The sequence below is a fragment of the Mya arenaria genome, chromosome 13 (assembly GCF_026914265.1).
Source record: "Mya arenaria isolate MELC-2E11 chromosome 13, ASM2691426v1".
NCBI lineage: Eukaryota > Metazoa > Mollusca > Bivalvia > Myida > Myidae > Mya > Mya arenaria.
In genome coordinates, this window is record NC_069134.1 from 64,496,040 (window position 1) to 64,518,272 (window position 22,233).

The 22,233-nt window shown below is 33.8% G+C and overlaps 1 protein-coding gene across 1 annotated transcript in view; it reads left to right on the top strand.

Annotated features, from left to right (window-relative positions):
* The window catches only part of LOC128215465 (CUB and sushi domain-containing protein 1-like), an 86,947-nt gene that overhangs the window by 51,529 nt on the left and 13,185 nt on the right, over positions 1–22,233 (top strand). The window lies entirely within an intron of this gene.

Genomic DNA, 22,233 nt, shown 5'->3' on the forward strand with positions numbered 1-22,233 from the left:
GTATTTTCTTTCTTAATTCTATAGTCGATGGAGCGATAGATTGGCTGTCAACCGTTGAAGGATGATATGAGGAAAGAAAGAAAAAACAACTAAAGAGGGAAGCAACTCGGAATTTTCTGGAGGGGAAATACTCTCTTCATAATAGTAAAAAAACTAAAGTGGGGATACAACTATCACTTTATGATGCGTGGAAAGAGGGGAAATACCCTTATGTTTATAGGCAATGTACTTAAGGTGGTAAGAAACGTTTTAATGATGCGAGGAAAGAGAGAAAAAAGACTCTCGTCACGAATAGGAAACAACTAAAGAGGGGATGAAACTGTGAGCGTATGATCGGAGGAACGTGGGCAGCCGATTTCCATTTTGTTAGGAGCAAACTAAAGAGGGGAAAATACCTTACTTTATGATGAGTGGGAAGAGGGAACAATAATGTCATCGTGATAGTTTTATGTCTAAACGATTATGTTCGTATGTTTTCATATGTTATCATACGGCAAGCACATGTTGTCAATTCACAATCCCGCATGAAATAAAACACGTTAACGTATATCTGGTAAAGATGACCGCTTAACTTGATTTCCCTTGACGAGCGTTGTGGTTTCTATAATGTAAAGGGAAGTAAGCTCTTTCCTGTGTTATAGTCGATTAATTTCTGCATTTATGATCAAGCCTATTGTTTATGTAAAAATAACATGCATGTTTGGATTTCAATGTGCCAGTAGACATTTATTAATGCCGTTATACACAATTCATCAAAATAACCAGGACAAGCCTCCAGGAATTTTAATTGAATATTATTGCTTCAATTTTCTTTTCACTGTGTTTTCGAAGCCATTTCAACTTGGAAGCAACGAAATGAAACGAAAACTTTCCGAACAGTCTCTTATTTATAATGCAGCTTCGTTAGCCGAAAACGGAAAACTAAAACACTTGCGGACTCCAGCTCTCACCTCAATCGAAAACGGTGTTGATAAATACTTTTATATCAAAAATAGTAATTAAAGGAAAAGTAAAATCATAAATTTGCTTTAGAGTAAGAGAATAAGAAGTCAAACTAAGTGTCATAATTGTTCGTCAAATAATGTCTTCGCTGAGAGTTGAAATCAAAGTAAATGTTATCTGCAAGAAATTCCTTTTCCGAAACCTAAAAAAAAACAGTTATCTTTTAGAATAATACCATTATAAAATAAGTAATCGAAAGGTCATTATGTCGATCGGGAACTGAGGAAGCTTTCAATTTTACGTAGCCTTTTATATAATCACCATAAAAATCTGGATAAGTAATACCGTAATACCATTAACAATTATAGATTTAAGACTGTAATTTTATTAAAAGAGTTTGGCGTAATGATTAAAAAATATTTCAGACAATGTTTTCCCCAATTTACCATATAAACATAGCAATTTAGAAGTGATTAATTTACTGCGGGAAAAAGCTCCACGTCCAAACCATTCTTTAGCGAATTTTACCAATTGCTAAATGAATGCACCATAATACATGTCCATTGGAGCAATGCCGTCCAATGAAGAATAATTATCAATCTAAAATCATCACCTCCTCATAAAGTTTGATGGTCAATTTGCCATCTGTAACTACCGGCTAAAAACGAAGCATTTTTATTACACGTGTTTGATTTATTACGAATACATTTTGAACGGTATATTTATTTGACATTATCAGTAAATGAAGCTTATCTACAATTAAAATGCCGTCAATGTCAACAAAAATAGTGTTAAATCTTTCAAAAAGCGCCATATATCCAGACTTCAAGACGTTGATCATGTCTTCATTCTCGTAATAATATGAAAACATGTCTAAAAGCTTAGAAAGATATTTAGCGCCCATAAGAACACCTACTCTTTGCCGATACAACTCATGTACACATGTAATGAAATAATTATTAAGTATAGTATAAATAACAGCACAAACTTCAGAGCATATCTAGTTAATACATTTATAAAAATGTGCATTAGTAAAAACAATCCTGTGTTATTATGACTCACAATAATGTTTTTTGGGATGTTTTAAGATCTTCATTCGACACTACTTGGAATTTAGCATTGGATTCATCATAACTTTTTATTATAAGTACGGGTTTTGTGAAGCTGGTTAGAAATGTAAATACGAGTGGGTTGTTATTCATAGATAAGATACTTTACCTAATATTATGGTCAGATGATTACAATATTATTAGCAGCTTTATCAGCTGGAATAAAAATGACAGCGCTGAAAAATGCTTGACACGCGTGATTTTATTTTACTGTAAGCAGGCAATAGCAATCGAATTAAAAAAAAATTCCTTCCTCGCTTAAATGTTTTATGCAATTTAAAGTCTCCAATAATTTCATGACCAACATTATTGTTGCAGTATTGAAAGCCGAGACAGTCGCTGGAGGAAGATGTACTAACAGATATGTCTTAATCTGTAACGACTTTATTATTATTTATATGTGGTACGGCACACATGAGATTCTGCAGCGCTCCAGCTTTCGTTTGAAAAGCAGTTACGTTTATCCCTGGCGTTTAGCCTTGTCAAAACATCTTGAATGTGTGCATTTTTACATTAACCTAAGCAAATAAACTTTAAGTATGCAGTATCTGCAATTGCAGATAAAGATACGAAAAAGGAGAAGTGTTGTTTTTTTCCAAATATTCATATAAAACCTTAAACAATGCTTATGTGAAAAACTTTAGAAAACCTTACATAAGAATAACGTGTTATGATTAATGTGACAGAAAACAGTTAAAACGATTTAAAGTGCGTGATATAAATATGAAACCTTTAAAACTTAATATATATATTATACAGAACATAAATTGCCACGTGACAGTATTGTTACATTTGCACATTTCTCACAACCCTTGTCTCATCTTAAATCTGTTCATCATCCTGGGTTTCTAAGCTTATTTAATTCATTTATATTATTAATGCTCTTTGTATCAAAACTTTCGAACCCATCATGGTGAATAAACTATGCAAGGGTTTAGGTTGAAGAAATATCACAACAACTCTCCTTAAACGTTGCTATCAAAAAGGGATTTTCAAGTGCCGTAAATTATGTTTTCTTTCGGTATGCACCTTGTTTACGCAACTATTCGGATGTAGATTTAAATTCCAAAGGCCGACGAAAGTATGTAGGTTTTCTGATAAAGTAAACCTATTCGGCGTCAATTAATCACTGACAACACGATTTTAAAAAGGAAAATTTCACTGCACGAAACTTCAAAGTTTTGCATGTGAATCCAAACTTTTTGTAGATTGTTAACAACCCAATGTCAAGCTCTGTGTAAATTTTTACCATTTAAACATTCCCGTGTATAGTTTTTGCGTCCGTTTGAGAAAATCCGTATCGGCGGCGAAATCAGGCGGTTTCAAAAAAATAATGTAATTAAACTATAAAGTATACTAAATACTGCACAATTAAATACGTCTGTAATAAGTGACAAGGGCGGATCCAGATATTGACGTTAGAGTGGGCGTATCTTAGATCTGCAACCCTTTCACATTAAACCCTCTCTTATAAACCAAATTTAAATAGTTTAAAATGCTGGCACGGAGTTTCAAAGAGTTCACTTCATTTCTCAATTTTAAATTATTATCACAGAGCATTTGAAAGATAATAAAATAGTTAATCAAATGAAGTCCTATGCGTATAAATATATATGATACAGAAACGGATACCATTCCTACCTATACGCATTACGGACTTCATTTCAATGAGTATACAACAAAGACCATTGATGCATCAAAGGGCGCTATGTATTAGATTAATCTGTTTTTATTTTCAACGATTGTGAAATAAGTTATAACGACATTATATAAATCACTTTAGTTGGCAATATATTAGGCGAAACAGCGGACTTGTATTTTGGGGGAAACCGGAGTACCAGGAGAAAACCAACCTTTCCGACCTTGGTAACCACAAAAAAACTCGCGTCTAGCCCGGGACTCGAGCCCGATCCGGATCGCCTAGGTGAGAAGCGAGTGCGCTAATATGGACAACTATCTAAAATGTTATTTGGTGAAACGTGTTTTATATCAATTTTTTGCAAATTCATTCAACGGGAATAATTTCATAAGTTTGCCAGACATATTGTTTATTGCATGTTTTATATGCAATAATCGATATTAAGTCACTTGAAGTATCATCTACATCAAAATGCAACTCACATGACAAACCCGTGACGCTACTTTTAAATTTGGAAATTATACTTTCATTTTCGCAATGTGTACATATACGTCTATAACATTTATTGGACGAAAATGAAAATGATAGTCCCCAACAATATTTTTATAAGAAGATGTTTTTATATAATAACAGTATCTTTAATCCAAAGTAGGCTTAAAATGATGTAAAAACTTAACACATTTTTAATCTGACAATTTCAAAAAGTCACAGTATTTATGTGCAATATCACCAAGGTTTGGTATTTAAACACACAGTAAAAGGTACTACTTAATTAGTTATTTGTATACCACAAAGTATCATTCTATGCTACATAGATTTTGCTGCATATTTGTGTAATTTGAACTTAAGCCAGTATTTCAATTGAAGACAACATTGGGGAAATAAAACAATAAATTCGTTGACATTTGTGACGTTTATACAATTGTAAGATAATTGAAGTAACGACAAAATATTATATTGAAACGGCTTTAGGCTTATAAGTGTATCGTCTAAAATAACGTTAATTTGTCATTTTGTTATTATAACATCAGGATTATTCATTTGTTACAGTTGTTAAAGCGATAAAAACTGAAAACTGAAACTGAAACTGATTTATTTCATTAAACGCCTATTTCTATATAAATATTCAATGGCGTTGTACACACAATACCAAATATAAGAATCACAAATTATAGAACAAAATCAAACACTGAGACATATACCATATAAAACATGTCAAACGTAGGTAGCAAAACTATAAAACAATAAGAGAATTATTAAAATATTAACAATTCACGATACATACTACTTCTAAAAATTTAAATAACCTGCTTTAAAAAATGGATCGTTGTGACTAAAATAAATTTATACATCGATGCCACGAATAACAGAGGCTCGAATCAGCTGAATTATATTAATAAAAATAAAAATAAATTATACATGAGCTTGATTAAGATGATAAAAGTACACTCAACTTAAGACTTTAAACACTTTAAATTACAATATATTACAATAAAAAATAAATCAGGATTCTAATAATTCATATAAATATCACAGAACACAAATAACAGAAACACGGTTAAGTCCAATCAGTCTATCTTCTATTAAAACCACAGTATGAACAATGACTAGAAAAATGCATAAAAATAAGAAAAGATACGCATCATAAACAAACAGGCAATACAAATCGCAAAATACAGTAGTCCGTATTCCACTGCAGTGCAATGAATAAAACTAATAACCCAATTTAAATGATATTAAACAAGTCCCGTATGAATGTTCAACACGTGCGAACAATGCTAACAGTCTGTCGAACTACGTAATAGTTTGATGCCATGAAGTAAGATTTTAATTGGTAGTAGTGGGTGGATTGAGCGTAGCGAACGAGCCCTTCTTAATCATTAAACGATTACTTCAGGTCATCTTACTATATAAGAAAACAACCTTATTGGCTCTTTACAATATCACGCACCATACGACGCATGGATTGTGTATCAGATGAGTGGCAGTGTGCAGACCTTTAAACACCCGCGAAAGTTGGATTTCTTAATAATTACACCTAAAACTACATGATTGCCTTTTGGCAATTTCAATTGCTGAAAATGTAGGATGTATTTTAAACACAGCATTACAGATAAAACTGATTTTTGAACTACTCGCAAAACTGTTAGTTCTGGTAAAACTTACTCGAAGTTGGCTTTTAGTTGTCAAAGGTATTGGCAAATATAAACTGCCAACTACTACTACTGTCCTCTTAAAATAAAGTAACTGGCCCAGACACATTGCACAGATGCGATGTTACTGAGCGGGATCTGCCTCCATCGGCTTGTCTGAAAGTCTCACCTTCAAGATGTTAAAGCATTTCATATGGTACACGATTTATTTGAAATCTGATATGAATGTCTAATAAACAATTTTAAGTTATCTCTATTTCTCTCATTATATTTTCAAATATTATTTCAAAAGAAAACACAGTATATCTTCCCATATATATGATAATGACGATGACGATGATGATGATGATGATGATGATGATGATGATGATGATGATGATGATGATGATGATACTGTGTCACTTAACGAATGGGAGATATTCCTTTTGTTGTTTGCAGATGAAACTGTTTTGTTTTCATACTCTGCTACTGGCCTAAAAATACACATAAACAAGCTTCATGATTATTGCAATAAATGGAATATCACTGTTAATTCCAAGAAAACAGCAGCAATGGTTTGTAAATTGGGAACTCGAGTTGAAAACATTGATATATTTTACGATAATATAAGGTTTACTTGTGTACAGATTTACATATCTAGGAGTCAAATGGCAAATTTATCAGTCGCAAAAGGCTTTAGCCGTTTGACATTAAAGGCTATTTATTCACTGAACTCACTGAAGTTGTGTCACTGGGGATAAATGAAAAAGTTAAACTATTTGACAGCATGATTATGCTTTTATCTAATTATGTAGTAGAAATATGGGGTTCTCATAAAGCCCCTAATATGGAAAGAATATATTTCAAATTCCTTAAACATGTATTAAAGGTGAGAATTTAAACTACAAACGCTTCTGTATATGGTAAGCTTTAGAGGGTTCCCTTAGATATTGCACGTAAAGAGCGAATTCTTAAGTATTGGTACAAACTTATAACTAAACACCACGGTTATTTTTTGCGTGAGGTGTATTGGGATCAAGTGAATGATAATATTCGTGGGTCATGGGTATTAGAGGTAAAGCAATTGCTTAATAGTTTGGGTTTTAGTTATTTATGGAACAAAAATGACATTCCATTGCTTCAATTAAACAGTGTCATACAAAGATTACATGATCAGCATTTCAAACACTGGTTTTCTCTTAGACACGTCAGCCAATTTAAAAACTTATTGTAGTATTAAGCGTAGGTTTAGTTACGAGAATTATCTAAAATGTGTTAAAAACGACAAGCATCGTATTTCGCTAACCTGATTAAGATGATCAGCTCACAAACTTGCAATCGAAGAAGGCCATTTTAGAAATATAGAACAATCTGAACGTAAATATATATTTTGTCAAATGAATGTTATTGAAATTGAAATTGAAATTGTTATGTGTCGACAGTACCGGAAATGCTTCATGCACGTGATGTTCACTGTCTTGTTAAACCCTTTTTAGCCCGGTTGTCTACCATAACTACTATATCAACTGGAAACTTTGGACACAGACAGAGCCAACTTGGGATCCATAGGTAAACTGACTGTCCATTGTTTCATTGTCATGTCCTTGCTTCATTAGTATGTCAGACCCGTTGGTAATGTTTTCAAGGGTTCTTAATAGAAGCAATTCATAGCACACTTATTTAAAATGTAACAAGAGACTAATCCCTGATAAGAGTTTAGTAGCATTACAGTTATTGAAGTTAAAATTGAACAGGCATTTAAAGCAGATAATTTCGGAGGAATAAAATTTATTTATGTTTATTTCAAGTGAGCAAAATCCATTTCCATTGTTCTCACGAAAACCTTTCCCACAAAAGCTTGGATAACACCAATAAATTTAATTTTAATGTACTACTTTGGATTTCCACCTTAGATGGGCCAATGGAAATGAACGCTCTAGGAGAGCTAAACCTCACGACTTTTTGCACTACTCATTGGTCTTATATGCCTTGTCAAAGTCAAATAAAGAACAATGCTAGCAAATCAGCTCAGACATTTACAATAGACAAAGCGAATAATTAGTTAATTGGTTGAACAAACGAAGCTGGAATTTACCTTGTCTGATTGAATATTATTGTTTCGATTAACTTTTCTCTGTGTGGCAGACGCCATATCAGTCGGAAATGTTTTTACTAAGATATTTTCTTTTTGTGCTGACGCTGTCGTATAATTATCATCTTGTGATTAGAAAGCCTACACAGATCTCAATCTTACAAATTAGGCGGCACTCATCAAACATTCTTTCATCACTTTGACAATGGTTTGTTATTTACAAAATTCACATAGAGAAGCTGTTAGGGAATTTTGAGTCCTGGTGGTAGTCCTTTCTTATTTTCCTGTAGCTTTTTACATACGCCTATCGTTTAAGGAAAATATCCTCATAGTTGCGTTACTTGGTCTAAACCGCATCGGCAGGAATTGCAAACTAATGTCCTTATTCGAACATCGGAGATAAAAGATAAAGTCATAAAATATTAAACTTTGAACAATGTTGGAATACAACACAATTCTCAATTTGAATGAATTTATTTCATCAATTTGCTAAAGAAGTTTTTGGTTATTTTAAAGATTTACATACACAACATTTGTTTGTTACAAACACGCATATCAATAAAACAAAACTGTTCAATTTAGTGCACAGTCTCGCAAGAAAGTGCACTTCCATATGTTCTGTTCACGGTGACCGGTACCAGGTAGCTCTCAGACCGCGATAGAATCTATGCCTCTCCTACAACAACATTTTAGTACATAGAGAGTTCCTTTGAAAGCACATACAACTATTAGTAACAATATGGTTCTTTAGTTTTCAGTTCTTCGGATCACTGAAGCTTATTCCTACTTGGAAATAGAATATCGCTTTAAAGAGACTAGACACCAAATGGTCCAAAACTCGGCGAATACTGTATTTCCTTGAAACAAGCCCTGAATTGTCAATGTGAGCTAGTAGGAGACTGGTAATACATCATTTCTCATAATTGAAAGAATAAACGCAAAAATCATGTTGCTGTCTCATCTGAGCTACCTCGGTTAGATAGAGCGCATAATGGTTTCCCAGTTTAAACGATATATGTTTAAGAGTACAGATAAATATACCGACGCTAATTTTTAACTTACTGGAATTTTCATGGTGGACAACCAGAGTTAATTTAGATTGGAGAAATGTGCAAAAACTGCGAAAGATGACTGTGTCGTAAGCGATATGATAAATTACTACACCTACCTGTGTTGGAAAATAAAAGTTCTTGCTTTAAGGTAGATTGCTGCACATCAGATTTTGAAGATGCATTGGTTCTAGTCTCGTTTCCCGCTCTTGAAGTACCTGGTGTTTTTATCAATGGCTGTGTCGTTATCGCTCCATCTTCACCAAATAATGACTAAATATTTACCAATCAAATTTCTTGCATTAACCAAAAGACAACCTTTTTGATTTGGTCAAGGTTATCCGAACTTTGTATTGATTGGTCGATATTTTCCCAAGAATATGTTTTAACTAAAGCAATCATTAAAATATAGGCACGTGCTCAACGATAATCTGTTGGCTGTATAAAGAAGTTTTATACAATGTGCTGCAGATGAATACTAGTTATACTTGATCATTGTGTGCAAAATATTATCAAACTTTTTGACTGGCTTTATCTATTTTAAAACTCTTGACAGGTTTAAATATAATCGCGGAGCTTTTAAAATCAAAGTGTTTTATTAAATAAAATTGCTAGTAGGTATAACTTCCACATTCACTCAAGAAAACAGACGGTAGGCTTTTGTGCAAATCACACATGCACAGCAGACGATTATCAACACAAAACCAGAAGCAACGCACGCACCAATGACACCCAGTAAATTTCCTTTTCTGTGGGAAATAAAATAATCAAAGACTCGTAAATATTATTCATTTGATGGTCTATTGGTTACACACGAACCAAAAACAATGCCTTTGCTTTGGTAATTTGATGTTGCCGTAAGTGAAAAAAAACTTTAATGAAAACAAAATATAAATAAGGATCGTCCAGGAGAACGCATTGATAGATATTATCAAAACACGAAATCTGCTACAGCTATTATAATGCTCCGTATAGAGTATACTCTTCTTATTACACATTATAAAACACTTACCGCATACAGGGGGCAAGCCTCCCCAAAAGAGTAAACAACATTGTGTGCACATGCTTGTATAGACCCCTTGATATATTTATACCCCTCTGTGTACGTCACTTCAGCCGTTTCGTTAAATTTGATGGCCAAAACACCAACGGAGTTTGTACCGACGACGTAGTATGGAAACGGACAGTCCAGTGTGTCACAGATTGGCTCATCTCCGCTCCATTGTCCATCTTCAAGGCAAGTTCTTATTGTTGGTCTAGATTTCACCCCAACTCCAAGGACACACTGCGGGGTACTTTAGATCCGTATGTGTATTCATTTTCCTTCATTGCAATATCGTACCCTTGCTGTAGTAACCATTAGATACGTTCTCTGAATGTTGGCAGGTAACAATATCGCACTCAGGAGTGTTTACGTTGTCCAAACTTCCGTTTGAGAGGCAGGTTATGTTCATCGATGGCTTTTTATGTGTGAAGCCATCGTTGCACACAGGTATGATTTGGGCACCACTAGGAAGGAACGTATATCCTTGTGTGGAATTCAAGTAAAAGAAAAAAATCAATCAACTATATCATAAAATACAATAGACGAATATTCATGAAATGAAACATTTAAAAGTTATTTTTTATGCAGAACAAAAGTCGGCACGTGAGTATTGTTACATTTCTCTCATTTCTTTCATCCCCAGTCTCATCCTAACTCTGTCCATCATTTTTTATGGTTGAGTTAGCCTTATTTACCGTGATTGATAATATTATTGTTCTTCGTATCAGAACTTTCGATTTCGTTATGGTGTATTGTAAGAATTTGAGGATGAAGAAATGTAATAACAGCTCTCTCTTGAAACTTTGATATCAGTTTTCAAATAAAGGGTTATTTTTACCACGGAAGAATGTAAGACTATAATATTGGGTATGCACCTTATACCATTATTTACATACAAATGACTTTGCCAAGGAATTCTTAAGGCCGATAAAGTATGAAAAGCGATTTAATAGCCAACGGGTTAAAAGACAGCGAACTACGACATAAAATGATAAGAATGGATGAAACAACGTTTAACATTTTTTTCTTTCTGAAGTTTAAACATCAAGAACAAACTTATCCTCTTTATTACACCACTGCCTATAAATATTCATGTGACGTAGGTCATTTGGTTTGGGCTTGTCTATGTCGTTTCATTTGAAGAAAAGTTTTATAATAAATAAGATATTTCGGGAGTTGATATATCGACTTGACACTACATTTTAAAAAGCCATATCTTTATCTGTTTTCATTCATTTATAAATGGTATTACTTTTGTATCTTTAGGAGATGAAATATAGGTCACATATATTATTGGTTGTAAAACGAGTGTCTTTCTCGCTTATGTTCTTAACACATATACATGCACATGTATGCACACATTCCATTATGCTAATAACAGCTATATTCTTAAAAAGAAAGCGGTATTTCTATTCAAACTACAGGGATAAGCCCATAAGACTGAAGTCAAACATTTAAGTAGAACCCAGTGTAGAAGCACAGGGCAAGGGCCCAAAGCCCTGAACAAGAAACGCATAACGCACAGACGCTTTACTCTGAATTGCATTTAAATGATGGAATTACCGCCTTGGACCGGTCAAAGAAACATGAGTTATGGAACGTGATGTTACAGAGGCTTTAAACCAGTGTAAATGTACACAACATCACACTTGTCCCAACTTTCACAAAGTGTTTAAGGGCCGAGAAAAATGACTGCGCAAGTTCATTAACAGCAATAATAGGGGCAACAGTGTCCAGCCTCCCTGACACCGGTTTAATGGATATCTATTGTCAATGCATCCTTGAACCATATATTGTAGTTTTAAAGGAATGCTTATTATTTTCCTTATTTTGTATTTCTGTTAAATCATGCCCCTTGCAAGTTTCGTAATAAATTAAATCTTATCCTTCCTGATATCAAAATGTGTAAACAAAAATGACAGTTTTATTTGAAATATGGTAACAGCTTACTACATAAATATTTGACATCGACAACGGTCGCATCCATGATGACAAAAATCAGATCTAAAATGGGGTTCGTTATATAACACGATTCAATCTTATAGGTTCGGTTGCTGACGGGAAATGACTTTCTTTATCTATTTCTATCCTACTCTGTTATTTTCATATTTGTAGTAAACATCTAGCCAGTTCAAAATGATATAAATTGTTGTATAACTACTAAACAGCAGCTAAATTAAATAAAAGCAACAGACTGTTCTTTGGCAGCAATAGCAGATGCAACCTATCGCTTGACTGTACATAAGCAGTAATGGTAGGTGCAACACTGGCAACACCCCCTATCGCTTGACTGTACATTGGCAGCAATGACAGGTGCAACACTGTTAACGCCCCCCCCCCCCATCGCTTGACTGTACAAAGTTGGCAGCAGTGACAAGTGCAACACTGTCAACGCCCCCTATTGCGCCCCCTATCGCTTGCCTGTAGATTGGCAGCAATGGTAGCTACAACACTGTCAACGCCCAAATCGCTTGATTGTACATTGGCAGCAATGGTAGCTACAACACTGTCAACGCCCCTATTGCTGGACTGTACATTGGCAGCAATGTCATATGCAATACTGTCAACGCCCCCTATTGCTTGACTGTAGATTGGCAACAATGGTAGCTACAACACTGTCAACATTCCCTTTTGCTTGACTGTACATTGACAGCAATGTCAGATGCAATTGTTAACGCCCCCTATCGCTTGACTGTACAACGCCCCAAATCGCTTGATTGTACATTGGCAGCAATGGTAGCTACAACATTGTCAATGTCCCCTATCGCTTGACCGTACATTGGCAGTAATCGTAGGTACAACACTGTCAACGCCCCCTATTGCTTGACTGTACATTGGCAGCAATAGTAGCTACAACACTGTCAACGCCCACAATCGCTTGACCGTACATTTGCAGCAATGGTAGCTACAACACTGTCAATGCCCCCTATTGCTTGACTGTACATTGGCAGCAATGGTAGCTAAAACACTGTCAACGCCCCCATTCGCTGGACTGTACATTGGCAACAATGGTAGGTACAACACTGTCAACGCCTCCTATCGTTGGACTGTACATTGGCAACAATGGTAGGTACTAAACCGTCAACGCCCCTGTCGCTAGACTGTACAATGGAAGCACTGGTAGCTACAACACTGTCAACGCCTCCTATCGTTGAACTGTACATTTGCAGCAATGGTAGGTACAACACTGTCAACGCCCCTTTCGCTAGACTGTACAATGGAAGCAATGGTAGGTACAACACTGTCGACGCCGCATATCGCTTGACTGTACATTTGCAGCAATAGTAGGAACAACACTGTCAACGCCCCGTATCGCTTGACTGTACATTGGCAGCAATAGTAGGTGAAACACTGTCAACGCCCCCTATCGTTAGACTGTTCATTGGCAGCAATGGTAGGTACAACACTGTCAACGCCTCCCATCGCTTGACTGTATATTGGCAGCAATGGCATGTGCAACACTGGCAACGCCCTCTATCGCTTGACTGTTAATTGGCAGCAGTGGTAGGTGCAACACTGTCAACGCCCCCTATAGTTGGACTGTTAATTGGCCTTACGCCATGGCTTGATAGGCCATTATCGGAGGATATTCAGGGAAAGTTACTCTGCTTATGTCCGACATTGACCAAAGATGGCGGATAAACAAAGGCGTCTCGGTCTCCGGGATTTTCCTGACAATATCAGCTAAGAATACATAAAAGAACAAATATCGCTGAAGAAAAAACAGAAAGCTTCTGCTTTTTTATCAGGCAGCCACATTTAAGAAATACAAATATTTGCGGGGATTGAGAAATCGGTCCTGATTCGAGGTAAAGTTCACCCAAGTCAACGGAAATCTGATCCTTGCCATGTAGTTTATCTGGAAGTTGACACTTTTTAAAAAAGCCTACTAAACGCCCACTGCAAGTGTCAGCAAGGGTATGTATTTTTTTTTTTCATTAATCGTAAGTCTAATAAACATTTAAAACTAATAGAATCATCCCTCTTGAAACAAAGGACGCTGTACATTATGTAAAGATTAATGTTAATTCTGTAAGTTCTATATCTGTTATTTACAGATACAATTGTGTTATTACTTAAAAATAACATGTTAACATTTCAGGAATGATGGAACATGTTCACATGTACTTACTGTGATTTTGGCCTTAGAACAGATGAAGGTTCAGGGTTACAAAGAAATTCCATCAATGCTGACATGTACCAGCCTACCGTAGCAGTGGGACAAACCGCGTGGGGAAAAAATAACCGCAGAGCCCGTTTCCCAAATGGTCATGTCCCGACCAACTAATGTAAAAAGAAAGCGACGCCCTGTCATGACCCAATATGTAGACAACAGATACAATAACAATTTGACAAAGTTATCGAAATTTAAACAACTTTTTTTAAAAATATTTTATTTGCATTTAGAATATTTTAAATCTATACAATAGCATGTATAAGAACAAAATTGCATTCTTTACATTTCGTAAAATCACAGTTGAGAAGGATGATATCTCTGTTTTGAAGAGGTTGAAGTCAAGTTCGATATCATATCTTATAGAGGAACACACTTAGCCATCTAATACACTTTACCAGGTTCCTGCCCGGTTTTGGAAATGGATATAACTTTATATTGTTCTTAAGTCTTTCGAGGTATCTGCTGTCTGTGTTGCAGGTACCATAACTGCATCTTTTCAGCATTTTTACAGGGGAAAAAATGACGACTATTGACGGATATAACTTGTTTGTCGAACAAAATGTCGGATAGTAACAAAGCCGATGCGGGCTTATCAGCGGGGATATCTGATTGGTCAATTGACCCGTCAATCAAATTCCTGGCGTAAGGTCAATTGGTAGCAATAGCAGATGCAACACGGTCAACGCCTCTTATCGCTGGATGGTAGTTATTGATACCACTGGAACGCAAAATAGATTCTCGGAATTTGAATCAACTTCCATTGTGTGTTAACTAACGTCGTTTATATATTTAAGTGTATGGCGAAAGTAATGATTTAATTAGCAATTTCAAATACTAGAATAGTTGTCGCTTATGGCTAGGGTTACATCTTTTCAATCATTTTCCTGGTTTCACGCAAACAATAAAACTTGCCCGTAACCCTGTTATCATAGGTACTATTTACGGTATATGGACAAACATGTTTTCTCTAGTTCTTATGCGGAGTAGAAATAACTACCTAGTATTGTATATATATATTGTTGTTTACTTATTATGAAAAATGCAAAGCAATACTATTGATGTATGTTAACGATACTATGGTGTAAGAATTGATATTCATTAGTGTAAAATGTTTTGATGGTGCATGATTAAGCCAATTAAAGATCCCATAAGAGTTGACATAGAATACATTTTTAAAACAATATTTCCATCATGAAATTAAGGTTGAATATCTAAATTCATAGACATGTCTATAATATGACGGTCCTAACAGTATTCAGATTTTAAAATTTAATATACGAATGATTTAGTTACTTTGTGTTGCACCTTCGATATTTCATAATAAAACCCCTTTCAGAACCCCCTAGTAAGTATTTAATTTATTATTCGGGAGGACATCAGGGTAACTATCCTCGTACTATTTACTTACTTGAAAACACTACTCTTAGGGTATTATCAATAAGGAAGTTTTTAACTTGAGATTGTTTGAGTGTTTATGTGTAGCTCACGATTTCGGGGCGCGTTCAAAACGACTCTTGTACAGAGAAGATGAAAATGAAAAGGGAATTTGTGTTCTCGTTCATATTTTTGTTTGGAAAAGTTGTATGTGACGGGAATTTTGAAGGTACACACGTTTACGTTATTAATCAATGTTATGTTCAGTTCAGTACCGTTGTTTACGATGTTTTATTATCAAACTAGTAATTTATTTATTAAGCTTAGCTTAAGGTGAACTACTGTAATTAAGGTAAATGTATGATGTCAGTCCGCGCATATTGAAGCATAAAATGTGTAGTCGCTTAAACCAATCTTAATCAGATGTCCGTATAATTATTGTTAAATTTTTGAGAACCCGGTGACTCGAAAGCTTCTTTAAAAGCATAAGGGGAAAGTAAATTCATAAATAAGTCAATCATAGGATCTTTAGAATTCTTGAATATATGTTAAAGACGCACAATATAGGTTATGATTTTTTAATTCAGTTGACTTAAATGATAAAAAAATATTGATACAATTGCGGTACAGATTAAAAGAGCCACAATTTCCCTACCTTAAAAAAAGACAAAATATACCTTATGTTTTTTAACTTTATCTTAATCATTTGTTTTTTTGTTTTGTTCATTTAACTCACATGAGTTAATGGATTCAAAGAAAAAAAATGCTTTATTGTGCGCCATTTATAACACTTTTGATTTTTAAGACTATAGTTTTGTTAATGTTCTATAAACTATTTCCCTTTGGTCACTTTTTAAATGTTTGGTGGTAACATTTTACTATAAGAAGGAGTTAAATTTTCTTCTATCATAAAAAGTTATTTCAAAACATCCGATCTCACAGCTTCTAACGGCTCGGGAGGCAGAATTTCAATTTCTTACATTTACACTAATCAACATTATGATTTCTAAAATATATTTTTGTCCTTTTAGAAATTTACCTTAAATGTTAAAATTCCCGTGAATTGGAATACGCGATATGGAAGGATGGACTCTCCCGCTTTTTGCGGTAAACCTTTCGATGTTTTGCTTATGTGTTCAAGTTTGAGGTCTCATTTTTTATTGTTTATAATTGTGTGCACGTAATTTACTCTATATTTTGCTTAAGAAAGGGAATTCCATTGGTTTTTAGTGTCTATATGAGTTATGATTTCTTTTTGAAATACTAAATAAACATGACGTTAAAAACTACAAATAATAGAATAGGCGCTAAATCAAGTTTAAAACCCGGCCCCATTACTAAAACTTGTTATTGGTATACTTATGATCGGAAGTAGAGCAGCAACTAGGTCAAGCCCGTAGTGGATATCCTATTACCCATCATTTCAATCAAGGAAAACATAGCCTTTTCAATATTTATTTCATTTTCATTGTCTTTATCTTATGTTTGGAAAATAATGGGCAAGGCTCGGACGAAGAGTAGATAAAATGTCAACGGTTCTGTCATGGTATATCTATGATCAGATCCGATCAATCTATTTAAATACCACAAATTGTCCATAAACAGTTCTTCGAGAGTTGCCAATCGCCGAGCAAAAGAATATGCTGAGGAAGCGGTATATTACTCCCTCTGAATACTCAGCTGCTAGGTATGATTGAAATTTAAATCGTCAGAGCCTTATCATTCATTACATGTATGCATGTACGTAGGCGAAGCTTGGGGTTTGGGAGGGTGGGAAAAATAAATCAGAATTTAATATAAGAACTGCCAAAGACTGACCTTTCTCTTACGATAGTCAGAGCAAAAGAGGCTTGAATAACCATGTGCTTTGTAGGGGGCGCTCACTGCGGCCAATCAGAACAGTGTACTAAGTTACGTCATGCGATTTCTGGCGATATGGTTGTAGACCACTATTAGTTAGATGTATTACCAAGATACCATGAGGGATAACTTGAATAATGCTTATCGGTTTATGTATTTTATGAGTGTGTGGTCTGTCTGTTGTGTTTGTATATGTGTATGTGGTGTTTATATCAGTTTGTCTCTTGTAAAATGTCATTGCCGTGTAAACTGTGTTTATCTTTGAATTTTTGACTAATGTGCTTGTCCCTGTAGTTTTCATTGCATTATTAAGATATCTTGAGAATTGTTTCCATGTTTGTACAGCAAAGAGACTGATTACACACATGGTAAAATATGTCAACGCGATGTCTCAATTAATTGACCAGGAAATAAACACGGAGTCGTCCCTAATTGGTAGTGTAGATACGCCAACCCCGCCCCATCGCCACCCAACCCATCACCTAACCCCCGCAACCCACCCCATTACCTACCCATGAAATAAAAAGCATAGCTCAACTTGATATTAAATAACACTTAACTATATAGATACGTGCACACTAAATTCCTTTGTTTGTTCTTAGTAATTTATCTCTTGAATGCTATGAAATTTCGTAAATACACCAATATTTCTAAATGATGAGCAAATTAAACAATTGCAATTTAAACAAAGGTTATGCTAAAATATTAAAGACATTGAACCTATTGTGTAACGTAACGAGAACGTTATCGTTACTTTTATGAAATGATTAGTTTTTTTTATTAAGTGTATATTTGTCATACATGTTTTGATGTACTGGAGTGAGTTTTTGGGGCGAGCTGGATTTAGCCAGATCGCGTCTGTTAAGTTTAACATAAAAACATGAAACTGGGAAAACAGTGTCTTTGTGTTCAAAGTTGAGTTGAAGTGTTGAGAGTCTGTGGCGTTACGTCTCAATCGTTAAAAACTAATATATTTGGAAATGAATTATTGCGTGAAACTGAAGATTCTTTTTGAATCTGGCATTGATTGACATTATTTAGTAAGCATTTACGTAAAACACGAACAGGCGTATTTATTCAAACTAAAGCTAGCTCAAGAATATGGTACACGTTCGTTTAATTAAAAGATGCAATCTTAATCTGTTAATTCTTCCTTCGCATTGTCTCCTTATATACAACAAAATTAACTGACTTATCAAAGGACTTACAAGTATTAATTTCTTCAAAAGAGTTAACATAAAGCGTATCATAATGATCCGTCTTTTTGAGATTAAACAAGCTCAAAGAACAAATCACCCTCATATTGTTTTGCTTTTATCGGCTCGATCTTGCTACGCATACAATGGAAGACAAGAAAGACCATTGATGCAAAGCATCAAAGGGCGCCGTTTAATAGTTTATGCATTTGTTATATGTTGAAAAACAAAAAATGTCAAGGCCAACAGGCATATTACAATGCATCGAACCGCATCCATGAAATTCTCAAAATATTTGTAGTATTCTGCTTAACAACATAGGCTAAAACATTGAAATTGAAGATTTTCAAGTTGAACATTTCATTAGGGGTGTGGTACATTAATGGACACGACAGAATTAGGGTGCTTGTGCACTGTACTATTTGTCATTGCCACCTATCCATATACCAAGTTTTATTTCAATACCATGAGTATTTAAAAAGTAATGCTCTGGTCAAGAAAAAGAGGCAAAGTGCAATAATTCTGTAATTAGCTGAAATACAGCTATAGTCATTGTGCACTGCACTTCCTCTTGTTGTGTTTTACCATTGAAAGATGTTTAATGAAATTCCAAAAAGTAGTTTTCTTGTTATGCTACGGACAGGAAAAGGAACAAAGGGAATAACTCTTGCAATTCGCTGAAATAGAGTTATTGTTCTTGTACACTGCAGTTCTAATCATATAGGGGGAGGGGGCAAAGTCACCATGATGGAATGATAACTTGAAGGGAAGAATAAGTTTCCTGATTATATGGGGAATTCATCATGAAGAAGTGACATGAAATAACATTTTTTGTAGTACTTTAATAAACATTATCATTTCGTCTGAAAGTAACAAACATAAATAGAACATAATTATTGAACTGTTATATAAAAAGGGAACATTGTTTACTAGATGAAATGCATTTATAACATAACATGCCTTGTTTTTAGCTGTTTAATTATACTAAAATGTATGAAATTGGACACATCGCATAAAAAACTGGTCAATGGAGTTATAATGTTAACTTCTCCATTTACATGGTAAAGAAGAGTTGAAAATGGATGTTTTTAGTTGTTAGTGATATTAACACAAAAATAGCATGTGTCTTATAGGACAATGGCAAATTTTTCAAATATGATAAAAATAATGCATACAAACTGAATTTGTATCAGACTATGTATGAAAGAAATAATACTGTTTCTATGTTTCACAAAGGTTTTGAAATACAACAATGCACATATAAGCATAAATAGGCCAAATATGCACAAAATAATAGTAAACAATGTGTGAAAGTGATACTGAACACTTATAATAATTTCTTTGTGCATTAAATGAATATATACCAGAAAAGCAATACTAAATCAAGTCCAAAATGTAAATAAGTTTGAAGAACACCCCTTTATGAATATCTTCATAACAAATCAGAGTACATGTAAACAACAATCATTTATATAATTAGTATCAAATGTGTCTACTTTAAAGTGTGTTTTCATTTGCATTAAAGTAATATATACCTGAAAAGCAATTATAAAAATCCTTAAATGTATAAGAAACTGAAGACAACAAAGAATAACACCCATTTATGAATATCTCCAAAACAAATCAGAGGTCACCTTAACAATAATCATTCATACAATTAGTATCAAATGTGTCTAGTTTTTGTGTGTCTGTTCATTATCTTTAAATGAGCATCTTTAAAGTGAAACTCTTATTTGAAATCAATACATATATGATATAATTGTATTTATAACACACATCAAATTGACTGATAAAACAATAACTACTTACTAAATTATGCATTTACTGAAATATTGTTTACTGATTTATAACAAGCTTGTGACCCTGTTTATAATGGCAGAAAGCATGACAAATATTAAATGATTGGTGATTGCTAAAAGATTTACTGTGGTCTACTATAGTATCACAAGGCAGAAATACCATGTTTTATGTTCATTCTTATTAGCAAATTGAACTCAAAATCCTTCATTAGAAACATTGTTGTTGACATTTATCAACCCATTTTGAAAAATCAAAACATTAATATTAATTGTGATAAGTCTTGTTTGGAAGTAAGAGTGCATCTTTAAAAATAGTGTGAGTTTTTTTCACTTTATATGAAATATGTACCAATTCAATTTGACAAATGAGACAATTTTTTTAAGTTCGGAAATAGAAGTAGTAATTGTACATAATACAAAACAACAAAAAAATTGACAAAGCTCAATATAACAGGAAATCTATATGAATACAAAAATCATTAAAGGCCATAATTATTTAAACTGAATTAAGGTATTAGTAATACACACTTTAACAAAAGCTTTCACAGACAACATAGTTATTATCATGGTACGCTATGGGACTTTTATCCAAATTTTGAAGATATTTTACTGTGAATTAAAAAAGTAATTTAAGTTTCATTACACCCAACCCCAAACTCCAAGGGCTACAAAGAGCGACAAGGAAATATTTTGTCTATATTTGATTTTTGTTCACATTATCAGAGCTTATGAAATAAACACAACAGTTTCTGGTGAAATAAACTTCAGTTAACAGAAAACATAAGTTCAACCGAACAGCATTATTGATACACATGCAAAAAAATTATTTTGATTGATCTTTTGAGTCTTCTGAACAGAGCAGTATTTCGATGTTTGAAAATATAAAGCAGTTTAATAAATTCACAAAAAATGATTAATAATAAGACAACCTGCTGAAATCATTTTAAATATTTTCTATGATGTCTAAGGAACAATTTAAAAGACAATTTATGATAGTTTACCATTCAATTTTGAAGAAAATATACATAATGTCATGTAACCATACATTTTTATAGCTAATAAAATGCTTAAAAATCAACCCTTTTCTTGTAAAAATTGATAAAGCTTTATTGGACTTATTCATAAAATGTAATCATTCAAATAAATGAATTTTACGTATGATACTTACTCAGAATTCAGATTTAAAAACAATGAATGTACTTTCAAATTAAAATATGTAAAGAAACAAGAACACTATATAGATGTACATGTAGGCGGTAATGCCCCTCCAAAAATGTCAGAGTGAAAGTTCTCAACTAATTTGTCTTTTTAATATTATAACATGTAAACAGTCTCTGTAGGTAATCGATGTCTATTTGTTTTATTTTGTCAATGGTATTCTTACATTTAGAATTTTTCACAATAAGTCTTCACTCTTCAACATTTGAAGCTTGGTCTGTTCCCATGCGTTTGTACTTGTAGTGTGTGCACAATGCTGATTTGGTTTTCATGCCCCTTCAGGTTCTTTACCCATCTAGAATGTTTAGTGCTGTAAAGGAAAAAAAATGTACTTTAAAGCCTTTCTAACTTATAAGTATAGATAATAATACTGCCATACATATACAAAATAAAATACGAGTATAAACAGTTTAATATTTCTCGACATTATTTAAAAAACAAGCTGATACATACATGTAAATAATATATAAAGAAAATTACTAAATTTATCAATAAAATTCATCATCATCATCATCATCATCATCATCATCATCATCATCATCATCATCATCATCATCATCATCATCATCATCATCACCACCACCACCACCACCACCACCAC